The 17,216-nt window shown below is 41.7% G+C and overlaps 1 protein-coding gene across 9 annotated transcripts in view; it reads left to right on the top strand.

The window, feature by feature from the left end:
- Positions 1–9,206: 9,206 nt before the first annotated feature.
- The window catches only part of ATP2B1 (ATPase plasma membrane Ca2+ transporting 1), a 64,654-nt gene continuing 56,644 nt past the window's right edge, over positions 9,207–17,216 (top strand). Inside the window, exons 1-2 of one of the 9 annotated variants that reach the window (XM_054065243.1) lie at positions 9,441–9,551; positions 15,385–15,468. The gene's annotated coding sequence lies outside the window, so the exon portion shown is untranslated. Of the gene's footprint in view, positions 9,325–9,422; positions 9,552–9,597; positions 9,734–9,883; positions 10,032–15,384; positions 15,469–17,216 lie in introns of those variants that run through there. The other 8 variants (XM_054065178.1, XM_054065235.1, XM_054065192.1 and 5 more) reach the window with 8 other exon arrangements.

Genomic DNA, 17,216 nt, shown 5'->3' with positions numbered 1-17,216 from the left:
TAACTATGGAGGAAAACAAATATCAAAGAAGTCAAGAACAAAACGTGGATACCTTTCCCCAGGCTGTTCTTTAGACTGTTAGCTTGACGCTGTCATGCTCTTTCTGGGTTAAAAACTACTTTATTTGTTTACTTACTATACTAGCACTTTAGTTTACTCACTATCTAGCATTTAGTGAATCAGGTTTTTTAAAAGCTGTTTCACTGATAGTCCATTAGAAGGCTGTTCCCTTTTTAATGACAATTAAAAGTCAGCATATTGTCTTATCAATTTACATGAACATTATTTTAGCTTATCTGAACCTCATCAACCCTTGATATATCTTCCACAGTTTACAAAAATATCACCTTTTCCTCCTTCTTGCATTTGATTTTGGTAATAAGAAACTTTTCTTTCTTCAGGGAAACATGACCATATTTTAAACATATTTTTTGACTTCGCAATCAGATAAATCATAATTGATGCATGGAATATATCATAGTATAGGAACATTATAGAAGAAAAATATGAAAACACCAAATACCAAAAATTATTTCTCCAAAGATATTTAATGTATAGCAAAATATAGTGACTATTCTGTAATTGTTTGTATTAATTAAACAGATCCTCCAATTCTCAGCTAAATGTACAGAATTTAGACATAACAATAGGGAAAAGAAAAACAACATAAAACCAATAAAATAGGAATACATTCCAATGTGTGGAACACTTCAAAGGAGAAAACAGTAATGTTATAGTAAGCTATTAAAAAAATCTACCCCTCAAGCTCAAACCAAACATTTTTTGAGGGAAGGCAAAAGATTGTCTGTGTTCTTACCTGTCTCACTATTATGACAACAATCAGAAACCCCACACACCAAAAATACTGCAGGTAGTACATGTTGTAGCTTCATCTCTGAATTTCCTGGCATTATGTGTTTAAGAGAGGTATTTTATCTTAGATTTACTTGTCTGCCAATTTAATGTTTCAATTAGTTTAATGTTAGTTTTTATCTAACTTAAAAAAGAGGAAAAGATCAGGGGACAAACACCTCGTTTGTACAACATACTGTACTTCCTGGCTTTGGAGGTTTTAATTATCTCTTTCTGGTTTCACTTCTTATGGCTAACATCCATTGTTTGCCACAAGAGTTCTGGTTCCTTTTAAAAAAAAATAACAAAATTTTTTACGGTTCCCATATAAAACCAACAGTTCTCCTAACATTTTTCTAAAATGCATATTTTTGCATGTCTTCTGAGGAAAACAAAAACGGATGTGGATATACATGAGGAAAAGGTCACTAATAAAGAAAAGAACAATTTCTCTTAGTTAACAAACTGCCAACAGAATTTATGCACATTTTACTTTTAGTTTATAATTTAAAAAAGTTCATTATTTTTGCTAAACGTAATACTGGTTTAGAATTTTAGCTGACATATTTAGATCATAGTTTCCTTCTAAATCAAGTGATTTTTATGTATATTTTACATTTATTTTTTTAATTTATAAACACCAACACTATGTATTTAAGGAAAATTTTTGACACTTTTTTGAGGGCTAACATTTCCCTGTACTTCAGCAGAGCACCACGGACTTCCACAGAACCACACAAAGGTGGGAGGCAAACAAACATACAGCGATTATTAAGATCAAAGCTTAAGTCTCAGTGTCACTCAAGTCTTAGCGACATTTTCAAAATAAGCTGTGATAGCGCTGACAATCTGACACTGTATCTCAAATTTTATTCTTAAGAAACCCCAGTATGGGACTCACAATCACTTTCATAGCATGGCTGGTTGGTCTAGCAAGAAAGTATAGTCTCAGGGGATTTTACTCTGAACTGAGTCCATCAATCAGAACCGCAAACCATAAACTCAGTGGAATTCAATCCAAGAGCCATGTTTTGCAAGCCTTCTGTGTGCCCATATCCCTTTCCTCATACATAGCTCCACTGGACTTAGATGTACCTCACTCATGTCGTTACTTAAGATCATTTAATTTACTTCATTGAGATTATTCACCTCGATTCAAGTTTCCGCACTTTAATTACTAAATGTTGTGAGCAAAAGTTGCATGAATTAAACAAATTGTGATCATTAAAAATCACTGGCAATGTATAGTTTTGAAACTTGATTCTCCTAGTGTATTTTTCTACTTTTGGCTTCTTGGTATGTATTTTTCAGTTCAGTGGCAACTTAATAGTAATGGCTCTTAGATTAAGAAAGTCCAGAAAATCATGCAGTCTGAAAGAAAAGTTCACATACGTACCCACTGTTAGCCTTCTAAGAGTTAAACATTTAAATTTAAACTACTCACCCTTGTTTGCCTCCAGAACTGAAGGAGATATACAGACAACTGCAGAATTACCCCAAATATTTAACTTACAATGACATATATTGCCTTCTGGAGACTGCAGTTTCTCAGTATTGACTATAAAAGGAGACTAGGGTCACTAGTATAGCTCTAGATGTGTCCCTTTTAGATGCCTATGAGGACAAATGAGTCCCATCAGGAGGAGGAACACCACACACCAATAGCACAAACTGCAAATTCATCATCTGATGCATTAATTCCACTCCATGCTCTTGGTTTTGTTTTGGCGTGACTTGTTTGTCAGGAAGTGTGGGAAAGGTGTTACTTGGGGAAAAGCATTAAACTGGATTACAATTGAAAGAGAGAATACATAAAGGGAAAGAGGCAAAAGGAGTCATACACAGGAACAAAAGGAGAAGAGTGTGGTTCAGTACAATGCAGAGCTGTGCAACTCTGAAAGAAAGATCTCTACGAGACCCCAAATGCCTACCTTAACTGCTTCTGAAACCGCACTATGATGTGACTGAATCCTTGTTTGCTCCACCTCTGCATTTTCCCTATGTATAGTAGAAAAGTATGAAGACGTGGGTCATCTTCACTACAAAATATAAGTCTCCCCGCTTTGTATTTTTAGTCCAGAACAGATGATAGGGAGAGGGGATTCTGGAAGAGCTTGATTGGAACTTCCCACACTTTGGTGCCTTTACAAGTGCTTCTCCAGTGACGTACTCCTGCAGAGACTGATTTGTTAACAGTAAGCAAATATACCTTACAATTTCAAAACCTGCACAAATGTGCAAAGACGGTGCTTCTCAGATAATTTGGACCTGTGGACTGTCATCAGTCCTTAACGTTTTTAAAGGCTGTTAAATACACTGTCAAGAACATCTCATAAACTTCCTCCTAACCATGGACCAGCAGTGGGCCCTTTCTGATATGCTGGTGGACTATTCTGGGTGAAAGGCTGGCCGTTTGTAAGCCATTGATGAGGCTTGGGGGCTTGAATGTGAAAGGCACTGAGAACTGGCTGAAACAGTATAAAAGACCTAATTGTTTTTAACATCAAGCAGAGTGAAATGCAGAAGATAATAAAATTTAATTTTTATTTTAAATCGAATATGAAATAAACCTAAAGCCTTTTATGGGGATTCATTTTAAAATCCCTTTTAGTAATTCAAGATATTTTTATTAACATAGGTGTCAGTTTTAGTAATCCTTAGGCGTGTGGAGCTCTCACTGAATCCAGTCAGAACTGAAGATAACAAAACTGTCAGTGTTTGGATTGCTGTCATGAACAAAATATTTTTATATCTTTTAATCCTCTTCTGTCCTAAACCAAACTGCCTTTACTGCTGCTGCATAACATGTAGCCTGAAAATAACCTACAGCAGTCCTATTACTAAATGTGCCCAGAACTTGATATAATTAAACTGGTGGTTCAATGCAAGGCTGCCATGTCATCCAATTGACAAAAGGGAACTTAGGCAGAGGAAAATCCTATTGATCTTTTCATAATAGGAACAGAGTTGATGTCACAAGGACTTAGTTAATTTTCCTCATTTTTATGAGCTAGTAAGCAACATTCTAAATTATTTTTAAAAGTTTGTTCCTGCTCACCTTAATATTTATAGTTGTAGCATTACTTGATAAGAGAGACAGTGCCCTAGTCAACACTTTCTTCTTTTCACTGCCCAGAATCTACAGCTAAGTAGTGTAAACATACTTGATTTTACATATACGCAAGTATAAACATTTTATATAATACCGTTATTATAATTTATACTACTGTGAAGAGTGATTTATTTTAAGGCTTTGAAATTTTATAACCGCACATTTTCATAGATATCCAAATTTTGATCTTGATAGTCTTCAAATCTGGTATTCATAATCTGGAAACGATTATTCGTGCATAAGGCTTGCAAGGCTGAGCCCAGAGTTTTAAGTTATGTATCTGAAATAGGTCATTATTAGTATTTTTTAAATGCAGTTTTAAGCAGGTGGGATATTTTTCTTAGTATCTGAAAAACAGATTATTTAGATTGTTTAGAGCTGTATCTGATCAACAAAGAAGAATAATTTATTCAAGTGTATTTTGGTCATTGTTTACAATTTGAATGCTTAATTCTTGATTAAAGCAGTGGGAATAAGATAGTGAATTTTTTCTGATACTCCTCCTTGAATGAAATGCAGAATGGGAGCTATTAGCTCTAATGACTCTTAAATGTTTCAAAACCGTCTTGAACAATCGCCAAGAGGCAGAAATGTTAATGTTTGCTGAAGGAACCTAAGACTTAACTGAATTATCTATTTTCTTATCCAAAGGACTTTGAAGTAGCATTGCTGAGAGACAATTCATCGTTCTCTTCAAGACAATTACCCAGCACTGAGGAGAGGAGGGGCTACATTTACTTTATGTAAAACTAATTTTTGTGAGTCAGGAGTGTGACTCAGGCTGGTCAGTGATGTTGCTGTTAGCCTCAGACAGAGATAGATTGGTTATCTGTGTTGCTTCTTATCTTGGGGAGGGGAGGAAAAATAAACAAAACCCTTGTCACTTGATCACAGAAGAACGGATCACAACATTACAATTTATGAACCAGATATTCAGTCAGCATGAATTGGAACGGGCCCATAAAAACAGTGAAATCAATGAAGCTTCACAAACTAACATCAGCCGATGAAAGGCTTTCAAAGACCACAACTTCACCAGACAAGTCCGGCACAGAAGCCTTAAAGTGCAACACATCTAAAATTACCCATGATAGCATAAGTCAGATGAACTAATACTTTCTACTTCAATGCAGAATTGTACATATCATGAATTCCCCCCAAAGCACATTTGTACACGGGTAATTGTAATGGATACTCCCACATTTTGAGCCTTGCATCATAATAAAACTGCCCGACCAATACATATCCGTATCAACAACAGGCAGGGAGAGATGAAGGCTAATAGCAGCTTCAGGGAGATGGGCAACAGCAGTGTTACTTGTAATGAACCCTTCTTGCAAACTGGAAAAAAATGCTTTTAGGACTGCTTTACTTGAGACTTTGGCCATCGTTTAGGAATTCAACAATGAAGCGGCAGGGATCTAGCCAGGAGGGAGAATTGGGGAAGCGTTATGTAGGAAAAGCCACTGCAGTGGATGTAGCTGCATGCTTGCTCTATGCATGTTTGATCTCTACCGGTTTGCTATTTGCAGAGTAAGAGCACACAGTCATTCATCATTCATTTCTCTCTTTCAAAGAGACAGCCATGGTTATACTGTCTCATCACATCCATACTTGTTTTTATTCATTTAAGTTTAATGATTAAAAGCTTTCCAAGCATATTTTTTCCTGCTCTTTACAGCAGTGTAAAGTATGGTTACCCTACTCTGCTCTCTTTTTTTTTTTTTTTTTCTGATGTCTCATGCCTGATCAAAGTCCTTTAATCGGTCAGGTTCTCCAACAATTTCGGGATTTTATGCTTTTTTTTTTTTTTTTCCTTTGTATGCACACATCATGCCTTTTTTTCCTTAAATACCTTTTTACTCTTTCATCTGGTCTGGGTTTGTAATGCTGATGTTTTATTACAGCACCTGAAAAGAACATGTAACGAAGAAACAGTTAACATACAAAGTCCAGCGTAATTTTTTCTGATATATTTTAAACATAATATAAATCAAAAGGTGATTTGTGCAAGAACTGTTGCTTCTCACATTCCTTTGTTCATGTCTTTTTTACCTTCCACCCTTCTGATCTTGCAGTACAGCAGGAGAAGAATAAAAAAATAGAAGAAAATAAATGTTGTGAGGGAAATGGAATAGAGAAAAAAAAATCAAGTGTTTTAAATTATCGTATGCATTAGCAACAGTAAACACATTATGCACAAATCCTGAGCTCCTGAACAGTCAAGAGAAAGAATTTTGAGCTGATAAAAATGCAAATGTTTACAGATAGGCCTCTTTCCTCAGGGAAGGGTGGACGATTTCAGGATGAATTGAGTGATCTTGTTTTGTTTCACAAGGTCATTGCTAGGGTGGTGGGTGGATGATTTTCTCATTGTTACACCTACGAGATAAACAAGAGGTCAATTGTTTGCTTATCTAGATGGCTGTCTGGTCTTTTAGGCAACAGATTGACCTGTTAACATGCAGGACATTGGAACCATCACAAGAACCAGACTCCATGGCCCAGCAGGAAACAGGGCAGGGCATGAGGAACAGGAATCTTCTCCAGGGTGGTCTCAGCAGTATGGTCAAACAGCAGTCGTGGGCTGAGAAAGCCGAATGGGAGATGCAGCTGCTATGGAAAACGTTTGGCTCTGCAAGCCCGGTGGAAGCCTTAGGAAGGGGTGTACCCACACACAAATACTCTCCCAACCTCTCATGTTTGGTAATTTTTTATTTTTTTTTTAAGAGGATCAGCACTAGCAGGACAATCAGGCAATCAGTTTCAAAACGAAATGAAGTTTAGATTATGCGCAAACTAGGAAAAGTCTGCTTTCTACTTTCTTTACTCACATCAAGCCCATCACATGATTTTTACAAAAGGCCCTTATTTCATTCGGGGTGGGGAGCTTTTTGCTCAGACCTCGGCAGCCTTAATCGTTTTGTACCAAATATTGTCATGATCGAAATTCTCCAATTCACATGCTTTATGCTAAAAGTCTCATAGTATGTGGATGGGATTCAGGCAACCCACTTACATTCTCTGTGACACATTTTCTGCCTCCGTTAAAATGTATGTATGATATTTCTGTTGTTAGACTGTTGGTCATGGAATGACTTGAGCTATTGTCACTGATTTGTCAAGTCTGGCCTTCCCAGATTGTCTGCAAACCATGCTGAATTTTCCTGAAATGGTAATGTTTCTTCAAGAGTAAAATGAAAGATCTTCAGAAATATTTCTTTGTGCATCTTGGTTTTGCTTGCTTTATAAGGACTGGTGACCTACACCACATGGAATGTTTTCTGTTAGTTAGTTACGTGTCCTAACCTTTAGGAACAGAAGGAGTGCCTGTTGTCTCACAAAAACCATGAAGAGTGTTGTAGCTCAAGGATGAATTTGGAAAACATTTTGAAATCCTTAGGTAGGAGATTCTGTAGAGCTGGTTGCTATTTCTTCTTACTTTCAGTCAATGTGTTGCATGTTTTAATGTTATCCGCGTGTATCAGTGCAAGAGGAACATTAAATAATAACTGGTTTTGTGCCTGGAAAAATGTATCCATGTAAAATGTATTGGAGAATTCTACCATAGCAGTACCTCAAAAAATCAGCGTTGATATGACTCCCTCCCACCTTTCCTTCCTTCCTGCCAAGAAAATAGGATATTATTCCCATTTAATAAACAAAGAGCTGAAGCACAACCTACCTACCTTCCCTCACGACAATAGGAAGCAGGTACAGACATGTACCCAGACTGCAGTGCGTTAAACACATCATCTCCTTCTTAGCTGTACCAAAGCTAATTTTGTCTGCCTGAGAGCTAGGAGGTACGACAGAACTGTGCAGAAAGCATCTGCCAGTCTTACAAAGCTGTATCGAGAAATACAATTTCCAAGCGCCTGGGGAAGCCTCACTGAGCTACAGGAATCAGTGCAGAGGAGGGTGCTGAACTGCAGGCAGATTATGAGAGAATTTGTTTTATACGTGCTTAGATAGTTTTATATCGTCCTTCTTGGAAGAAATGCAAAACCAAAAAAAAATCTCAATAGAACAGTCTGCAGCATCGCTCCGTATTTTGATTTTTCAATTGACCTCTAGATGTGGAGAGGCAAGGTAGTATTTTTAGCAACATCCAAAATGGGCAGGAGCCAATTACTGCTCACAGTCTCTTTTGATTGCCTCTCTCCAACAAGGAGAAAAATGTAACAGGCATTCAGGTAAGAAAGAATGAGACAATGAACCTTAGGCGAGCCATGATAATAACGTAGTTAAGATGATTTATTTATTTGCCAGTCCTTTTGGGCTGTTTTCTGCTGACTTCATCCTGTTGCTTTAACCCTCTAGGCTCTGCATCACCTCGGCTCCGCAACAGTAGTGACACACGAGCTTCTTCATGTCTTTTGCGGCAGTGGCTCTGGCAGCAGAGGGATTTGAAGGATAACAAAGGAGAAGCAGGGGATTTATTGCAGGCTGAAGGAACCCGGCAGCCTGTGGCACAGCTGGCCAGTCCTTGCAGAGAGATGCCCAGCAAAGGGGCGGGTAGGATGTCAAAAGGAGGTTTGAGAAAATAGAACATGGTTATATGGTTATGTATGTTTTATGGATGGTGATTTTTCATTTCGGGTGTGGGGTGATCTGCGTTGGCAGAGAACTGCAATCAGGGTCTTTTATTTCCGGTTTCATTCCCAGCCCTATTATTTACTTTCCCGCACAACTCATTCGGGGTTCATAACCCCGCTTATTTTTCTTTCTCCAACCGAACACTGGAGACAGAGACGCTGAACACCTATGCCCCACCACCCCCGGGCTCCTCTTCCCCAGCCACACGCTTGCCCCTGACCCCCGCGATAGGGGACCGGGCTGAGCCTGGGATTCGAACCCGCGGCCCTAGAGCAGCCAGGGCGGGACCGCGCCTCGCGCGCGCCCGCGGACCGTTAGGGCGGCCCCTCCCCCCGGTGAAAGGGGTGGGGGGGCAACGGGCGCGCGCCCCCGGCCCGGCGGAAGGGACACACACACATACGCGCCAGTGGCAAAGTCACCGAGCCCCCCCTCCCCCGCCCGCCCCCAAGAGCCCGCCGGGCTCCATCAAACGCCGCGGCCCCGCCCGCCGACGTCATGGAAACAAGCGCGTCAGCCTCACCTTCCTCCCGCCAGTGGCCGACGCGCGCGGCCCCGCCCCCTGGCGGGCGCCCTGCCTATGGCAGCCCCGCCTCCCGCTCCCCCCATTGAAGGCGCCACACGTCGCCGCCCCCCCCTTTCCCCTGCCGTGCGAGGGGCCCCGTCACGTGACCGGCGCTCCGGGGGCGGCGAGGGGAGCGGCGGCGGCTGCGGCACCGGGAGGGGAGGGGGCGGTGAGAGAAAGCGAGAGAGTGACTGACTGAGTGAGTGACCGCCGAGGAGGGGGGGAAAGGAGGAGGAGGAGGGAGGGCGGATCGCTGCGCCCCGCCCCGCCCTGCCCGGCGGCGCGCGGCTCCTGTAGCGGTTGCTTTGCGGCGCCGGGGCTCGGTGCGTGCGGGGGGAAAAAGGAGGCGGGACGGCCCCACCGGGGGGAGAGCCGCGGCGGCAGCAGCAGCGCCCGCCGGGACGGCGAATAGTGGGTTCCTAACCGGTGAGGCGACGGGGGCGGGGCGGGCACCCCCGCTCTCCTCCTCCTTCCTCCGGTGCCCCCTCCCTCCCTGATTCGATCGCCGCTCCCCCCACCCCCCCTCAACCTCTTTCCGCCGCGGGAGCAGGGCGGGGGCGGCCGCGGGCAGGCGGCTTCACGGGCGCCTCGTCCCGGCCCCCAGCGAGGTAAGCGCGGCGGATCGCCTGCCCTGCCGGTGGGGCAGCGGCGGCAGGTGCAAAGCGTCTCTCCGCTCCCGGGTGCCGCGGATCCCCGGTTTTATCCCCGGTTCTCGCCCGGTTTCCCCCGCAGGTACCGCAGCGAGCACCTGGGCGCCGCCGTGCGAGCCGGGACGCGGCGTGACCTTGAGGGCAGCGGCTGCGGGGCTGGAGCCTCGGCGACACCGGGCAGGGCCGGCACGCCGCACACGCCGCGGATTAAGGTGTTGCTCGGCCCCCGCCGGGTTAAGTAGCCAGGATTAGCCCGGTAAGGCTGCACGACACCCACAGCCCCGCCGCCTCTCGCAGCCTCCTTCCTCCCCCGGGGCGGTGTTCGTGGCCGCAGCCGGGTCGCACGCCGCTGCTGGTTTGATTTATCGATGCCTGGCCGCGCTGCTGATCGACCGGCGAGGGTGGGGAAGGGATGCGGCGGCCGCTCGGGAGCCGGGAGCAGCGGCGCGGGTGAGCGTGGAGCCCGCCCGGCGGTGGGAAGCGCCTCTAACAGCGGCGGCGTCATCCTCGCCCCGGCGGTGCGGGTAACCTTTGGATGCGGCACCACGTGAGTTTAGGAGCGCCCGGGGATGGCTGGCTGGCCGCTGCCCGGCGCGGGAGAGAGCCCGCGGTGGGGCTCGGGCTCTCCGCCCAGTCCCTCGGGCTGTCGGAAAAGACCGAGGTCGGAAGGGTTTAGGATTTCGGGAGGACGGTCTCATGGGAAGCTGATGGATAAGACGTGCTCGGGTGGTCTTCAGGAGTGTTTCTTTTAGCGCGACGTGCGGCGGTGCGAGTGGTGGTTGCCGGAGGGGTGGGGGTATCAGCCTGGCCGGGAGAAGCGGATGGAGATCGGGAGCTGTGGGTGAGTCAGTCCCAGGTTTTCAACCTGAGGGACAACAGCGTTGCACAGCGTTAATAGAGGTTTACGCAGTCCTATGCGTGTTCCGCACTTAACAGAAAACGTCTAAGTGGGGTTTTTTTCCCGTTTCACTTTTTAAAATGTGTGAGAAAGAAAAAGGGAAAGAAAGATACACAGTAACATCTCGGGGGATTTTTTTCCTTCTCATTTTAGGATCCGTATTACAGAAATCCTTAGATATCTCTTACAGCATTCTTAAATTTGTAACTTGGAGTGCTGAGGTTGTCTTCTCAAGGTCTGTTTAAAAGGAGCTGGCGTTAATACCTTATTCCTTATCTTAAACTGTCATTTTGAGCATGTGTTTGCACTGGTGTCTGGCTTCGCAGCGTTTGAGGGGTGACTAGCTACAGGTTAATATTCAGATTCTGTCCCTTAACGTGTACCTTCTTGGAAGTGAAGTCCCAAGCCAGCTGTACCTGTGAAACGTATCTTGCATCATTAGCGACTGGCAGTCTTTGCTTGCTGAGGGTGAGAAGCAGAGCTTGTCTTTGGAAAACGCCTGCCTGTTCAAAAGATTTTACATCTTTAAAACACACATAAGTCCTAATGAACTTAAGTTTAAATAGTGTTTTTAGATGCTTGAGAAGATGTTGGCTAGATAACTTGCCCACTTTTTGGTTCATCATACAGTGTATTCAGAAGGTGATAACTGTAACTCTAGCCTGTGCCTTTTCTTTTTTTTTTTTTTTCTTCATGTTTGTTCGAGCTTTTCAAGGATTTGCTCCAAACACCACAGGTTGTGAATTCCAATAGAAGTAAACTTGTGTATCTTTAAACCATTGGCTCTTTTGGCAGGAATAGCCTCCAATGTACTCGGACTTTAATACTTATGGCATAATGAATGGAAACTCTCGGTGTCAGTGGAAAAAGTGGTCACTGAATTCAGTGAGGGGAAAAAAAACTCGTACACTTCAACGTGAAATTTTCAGTCTAGAACAGCATTGTTGGGTCGTTTGGTGTATTGCTGCTTTTTCTGTTCGTTATGGTAACCCACCCAGGTTGGGTTTTCTGAAGAAAAAGGAGATGCTGTGCTGTGTACAGACACTTGCAGGATTTCCTGTCGATGTTATTATCTTGGTGGTAAATTGCAACATAACTACAGTTCATTCCAAGTAAAATGCTACTTATGATGTAGATAACTAAAATGATACAAGTCAAAACTAATTTTAAAGGGAATTGTGGCTGTACTCTGTATGCACACATACAGTGACTCACTATTGCATATTAAGCAGATGTGCTTGGGAACTTAAGGCAGAAAACAGACTAGTGTCACATTAACATTGGGTAAATTGTGTTGGCTTCTTACAAAGTTGCTTTACGTACAGGTAATGGTATAAGAAAAGGATTCCCATTTGTGTAATATATAATCGGCTAATAATCTGCAAGTGATCCTGCCAATTAAAATGCTCTGCAATCTAACGATAGAATCTCATTTGGAAGGTGACTCTTTCATGGATTGCAATATGGAGAACTTCTTTCGGCTTTTAAAATTGAGAACCTCTAAACCTGTTGTGGAAGCTTAACAGGAAGCTGAGAGGCATATAAATGTCATGCAGCTCACAGTCGAAAAGGTCTAATAATTACTTTTTTTTTTTTACTGTTTTGAGTTTATTCAGAAAAAAGTAGTATAATAAACTGGAGACAGTCATAAGATGAAGATATTAAGAAGGAAGAAACGTAGGTTGGATCTGCTTAACTGCCCTCAAAAACAGATAGTGGAAGAATTATCTTTGCAAGCATTTAAGATTTTAGAGCTGGGACCTCAGTATTAACCGACAAATTCAAAATGGGCTTGGCAAAGAAATCAATAACATGCCATAGGAAGCAAGTCTCCCTTAACATAAGGGTGGACAAGATAACCTGAAGTATCTTCTAACTCAAATTTCTTCCATTAAGGTAGACTAAATATTAATGGCACTGAGCATTCTTTACCACTGAAATGTGACCTCAGTGATGTCTTTCAGTGTTTAAAGTGTTCATTTTAATACATATTCTCTTCTAGTTTTAAGGGAAAATAGTGCAATAAGAATGTACATTTTGCTCAGAGTTGAAATCGGGTTTCAGTTAGCAGAATTTAATCTAATGCAGAGTAATGAACAGCTATGATTAGCGCAGGGCATTTAAATGTAAATATTTTTTCAGAAATAAGGAAGATGTCTTGAATCTACAGCGGATTTGGTTGTAGAAAAGTATGCTTAGTTTCCTCCAAAATCAATAAAATTGCAATAATATTCTTAAATTTGTACTCTTTGGTATTCTCAACTTGTCTTGAAATGAACAATAATAATAATAAAACTTGTTAAAAGCTGCTGCTCGTGAGATAATGATCTTTGTAGAGTATTTTAATTAAAAATTAGATAAAATCTAGGAGTTGCAGTATTGTGTCTTAAAAGCTAAGATTAGCTCTGCCTGATGGTTTGCTATAATGTGTGCAACAGTCTCAGGTAGGCTTTTTTTTATTCAAACCTGTTGAATTTTCATTTGAAAGTAACTTTTTTTTGCTCTTCACCAAGTTAACTGATTGAAGGACAAAGGAGGCCAGAGGACAGGAGGTGATGCTGTTGCCTGTTTGAAAAAGAAAGCTGAACCTTTGACTTATGTAGAAGATAGGAATTTCTCACAAGCATTAAGAATTACTAATCTAACTCAAAATGGCTTGTCTTTATATTTGGATTTCTTCACTTCTAAATAACTGTCACTAATGTTATTTTCCCCCTGGATTTGGCTTCAAATTATTAAAAAGACCAAGCTCAACTAGTAAAAAAAAATTATGGAGGGATTTCTTTAGTGAAGGTCCCCAAATGGTTATGTCCGCATATGAAAACTAAAAATGTCTTCAGCATCTCTGTAACGGGGCAGTTGCATACAGAAGGTGGAAGCAATGATAATAAGCACTATAGAAGGACGGTTTCTGGGAGGTGATGTGCAGTGAAATCGACAGATAAAATGTTCCACTAGCTCATCTAGGGACAGTTGCAACTTTTCACACCAAATGCAGTTTTAACAAAAGTACATGGCATTGTCCAGTTAGTCTTTTCTTTCTAAATTATCAGGCTTTCAAATATGGTTTATAAAAATAAGTTTCTAGTTTTTATGACAGGTTTCAATTGATATGAACAGTAAATTTGAGGGATTTGCCTCTTCAGGCAATTCATATTCCAGTAAACATTATGAAAGTGATTTCTGCTGCCACTTAAATCTTATTCTAACTGACAGATGACAGCAGGAGGTATTATTAGTTTAATTTTGGTGAATTGCAAAGTAGGCATCATAGAAGGCATGAGGCTTTCTCAGTTGGTATTTCAAAGGTCTGGTGGGAGAAGAAATGTAAAGAAAATGTAGGAGGCGTTTTTAAAAAAGAGGGAAAGAAAAAAAAAAAGGCAGAAGTAGCTCTGAAAAGAAACCCAAATTCTTTTTGTCCAGAAAGAGATAAGATGTAACATGCTGTTATAAGACAGACAAATAACATCTGCCTTGCCATTGGAACGGAATGGACTGAGGAAGAGGGTATACCCTTCCCTTTACTGATTTTTTGTTACTGTATTATGCAGTTAAGGAGTGCATGGACACATTTCGAGGTTGACAGTTGATAAGCTTTGATGCTGCCTGCTAAACCTGTCTGGTTTTGCCCCTTAAAATGTGACTGGTCTCAGCCCTAGGGGTAGTGTTGGCTTATTGCTGGCAGTTTTCTGATAGTGCTTTGGAGGAGAGAGCTGGGGAAGTCTCTGCAATGGCCTCCTGCTTCTGGTGAACTTTAGTGGTCTGACTGTTTCTGGTTTTAATATTGCTTACGAGCTGGGTGTCACCTTAATTCTCAGTGAGCCCAGGAAACACTGTGTTCTTAAAACACATTTCTGCAGAGGCTATCACTTGTAATCTGCTACCCTTACTTGTGCCCTTATATTCACAGAAAGATAAGGTGGCAGCAGGGAATACAACACTGTTGGGTTCTGACCACTTGGTATACAGTGTCTGGTCTACAAAGAGGAGGCCTGGTATGTACCATACTCTGCATAGTCAACAGGGACAAATCCATCTCGAGGCATAACAGATGATTCAGCCACTCTTGCCTTACGCAGCTATCTAACTTCCTGGGACTCAACCCAAGGTTCACAGTGATGTGCTCTTTTTCTTGCCTTACGTCTTCATTGAAGCTCAAACTTTGGTATTCATTTTAGGATTTTAAATCTGAGATCATCCTAATCACCTTTATAATAGATGCACCAGTGGAAGAAAAGTCAAGTGCTCTTTTCATGGAAGTGTTACAGATCTGCCCTTACACAGAGATCACATTTTACATTTGTTACTTGACAAGTGACTGGTGGCTTGTCCACGTGGTTCTTCAGGATTGCTTCTGTGTCTATGCAAATACAGGGATGTGTTGCTTGTGTGTACATTGCTTTCCTGAACTACTGCATTGCTAATGAAGTCAATACACCTTTGGTCTTACGTGATAAGGTTTCTGAAAAAAGCATATATAGTGCTGTATGATGGAATAAACTTCATCTGCAAATCTGTTGAAAATGTCTTTGAATTTAAAACAAATCAAAACCAACCAATAACTCTTTATGGGGAAAGGAAGAAGAGACATTAGCTGTGTATGATGGAGTTTTTCCACTGTAGAGAGAAATGGCCGAAGTGCTGTGCTCTTTGTTGACAGAAGGAGCGTAGCCATTAGCAGTAAAGAAGTCTTGTGTCTTTTTTTTTTTAGGACTACTTCTCAGCATATTATATAAAGCTAAGAGGATGGCCGCCATCACTTTCTAAAAGTTTGGAAAACATTTCATCTTCTGTGGTAGGTGTTTCACGAGATGGGAGTCTTTTAAGTGCTGATCAAAAGTCTTGCTAGTCACTTGTGTTAATAGAAGATGTTTGATTGCTTCTGTTTTTAATATTCTGAAGTTATGGCACACTTTTATCATGTCCTTCTGAAGCTGCTGTGTTGATCAGCGTCATCCAAGAGACTCTGAAGATGGCGAGACAGGCTTCATTTATACTTGCTTCTTTGGCTTGTCATCAGGAGTGGAAATTTCATGGGATGGTTAAAGAGGCCTGATAGCTACTTTCATGTCCACCTTTTCCTGTGCTGCTCAACAACTCTCCCCTCCTTTGACTTGCTGCATCAGTAGATGATGTGTTACACAATCCTCCTGCAGACTGGGCTCTCCAAGGCAAGAGGCAAGGCTTGCATGAGGGAAGCAGCAAGTGTCGTCTCATCAGTGGTGTGGGAATGTTCCTTCTTGCAGGGTTGCCACGTGAAACCATTGCCTAGAGTGTATTATCATTTTCTTGTAGAAGAGCTTGAAGTTATTGTTCTGACAGTAGATTGGAGAATAGTTTGAATGCCAGCACTCACCTAATGGCTTTCCAGAAAAGATTATTTGGATCAATACATAAAGAACTTTGTGCTAAGTGAAATATTAAAGAAAATTTTAGCATGTTAGCTGTGTGTCAGGGTGGTTTCTGATACCACAGTGGAAGAAATGAAAACTGGTTTTTGTATTGTGCATCCAGAGTTGCTTTCCAAAGTTTTTACTGAGGTGAAACTGAGATAGTAAGAAATGAATGGGTAGAAGGGACGGGTATGTTTAGCCCTTACTGAGAAAGGGTGCTATTTTTTAACCTCTCCTGGATATTTAGATATAGTACAGACTAAAGGAGGGGTTTATGCATATTGGACAGAAGTTTTTTCACTTCCATATAGGTGCTACTGCTTTCACTGTTAATTATTGCACTTTAAATTGCTGCACATCCCTTGGGTCTGCCAATTTTTCTTCACTCTGGAATGAAGCTAGTGCAAAGCTTCATGAAGCCTGTGAAATACAGTGCAAATCAATACTTAAATTGGAGCAGTGTCTACCAGCCTTACTCCAGTGAAGTTGTGTGAAACATAGATAGATTTAAACTGGCTGACAGGATCTGTGCCAGACAGCATTCAAATGTACATAGTTGAGAAGCTGCAGAATGACAGCTGGGGAGGGTCAGGCAGGTGCACTAGCACAACTGATTTACTTCTGCTTTACTAACAACTAAAATCACTTTGGCTTGTGTTCTGATCAATGCAGTTAATAGTGACAGTGATTTTCACATTCTACAATGAACTTTATTTGTGTGGTGAAATGTCAACATCTTCACTAAGTCTCATTTCATGTTTTGGTAATAGGTGGATCTGGCTGTGGTGATGGCAGATGTAGAGATTTTTTTTTCTATACATCTGGAGATGTATTTCTAAAGTGAGTTGAAAAAGATTTTGTAATAAAGCACTAAATTATTCAGGACTTTAGAAAAGCATGGTCTCTTGCCTTTTTCATTTTTGTTTTTTCGTGTTAGTTGGTTTCTATTAGTGGAGGAATTCATAGTGGAATTATCCTTCAGATGGAGATGGCTGCTCCTAGTGCATACTAGGTTACAGGAAACTTTTTAAAGAGCTTTAGTACAAACACACACTCCTAAAAAGTGAAAGACCAGTGTATAAAACAGTAATACATATTAAGGATGTCATCTGCTTGTGACTGAACAATTCACATGTGGCTTTCTTTTTTC

The sequence above is a fragment of the Cuculus canorus genome, chromosome 1 (assembly GCF_017976375.1).
Source record: "Cuculus canorus isolate bCucCan1 chromosome 1, bCucCan1.pri, whole genome shotgun sequence".
NCBI lineage: Eukaryota > Metazoa > Chordata > Aves > Cuculiformes > Cuculidae > Cuculus > Cuculus canorus.
The sequence above is the reverse complement of the archived record's forward strand: the minus strand, read 5'-3'. Positions and strand labels throughout refer to the sequence as shown.